The sequence below is a fragment of the Triticum dicoccoides genome, chromosome 6B (genome assembly GCF_002162155.2).
Source record: "Triticum dicoccoides isolate Atlit2015 ecotype Zavitan chromosome 6B, WEW_v2.0, whole genome shotgun sequence".
NCBI lineage: Eukaryota > Viridiplantae > Streptophyta > Magnoliopsida > Poales > Poaceae > Triticum > Triticum dicoccoides.
The window spans coordinates 336,608,318-336,609,390 of NC_041391.1; positions in this window are offsets into that span (position 1 = coordinate 336,608,318).

Genomic DNA, 1,073 nt, shown 5'->3' on the forward strand with positions numbered 1-1,073 from the left:
ACCTCCGATTCATTCCCAATGAATCAGACCTGACTCAACTCTAAGCAGTAGCAGGCATGATAAACAAGCATGAGTGAGTAGGCACATCAGGGCTCAAACAACTCCTACTCATGCTAGTGGGTTTCATCTATTTATTGTGGCAATGACAGGTCATGCAAAGGATAAAGGGGTTCAGCTACCGCAGCAAGTAACAACTATGTCGTTGTTGTCCTAATGCAGTAAAAGAGAGCAGGAGCGAGAGAGTGGGATTTTATCGGAATGAACAAGGGGGTTTTGCTTGCCTGGCACTTCTGAAGATAATATAGCTCTTCATCGGTGTCATCGATCACATCGTCGGTATCACGTCTATCGAGAGGGGACAAATACCAGCAACACAGAAAAGAACACAATCAATGCAATGCACAATATGATGCATGATCATGACATGGCAATATGCTGTGGTTTGAGCTAATGCAACTAGCAATAAGTTAAATGAAGTTGGTTTTAACCCTAAGTTCAAATCCAAACTCCATATGTGATTATTCAAATGCCATTCATATGATTTGTCCTAAACAGCAGCTATAAGTTGTTCTAACATGCATGAAAATGGTACAGATGGATAGATTGGATTTTTCTGATCATTTTTCATATATAATTTATCTTATTTGGAGTAACGGTTGAATTTATATGAATTTTAGAAGTTTATACTATTTTCTGGAATTTCCTGAATAAACTTAAATCCAGAAAATGCTTTACTGCATCAGCATTGCATCACTGTGACGTCAGCAGGTCAACAGGGGTTGTTCGGGTCAAACCTGACTAGTGGGGCCTACTGGTCAGTGAGCCAGTGCTGCCTAGTGTCACAGACAGGTGGGCCTGGTCAACGGCCACGTCAGCGTAGTCAACACTAACGCGTGGGTCCTGCTGGCTTATAAGCTAAACTAAAAATAAAGTAAAACCTGGGTTAATTAGACGTGGGGCCCATTTGTCAATGGCACATGGTTAACTAATGGCATCATTAGTGCTAAACTAATGAGCCACATCAGCGCTTAGCGCCGGCAATGACCGGAGAACGACGGCGCTCGCCGTCCGGC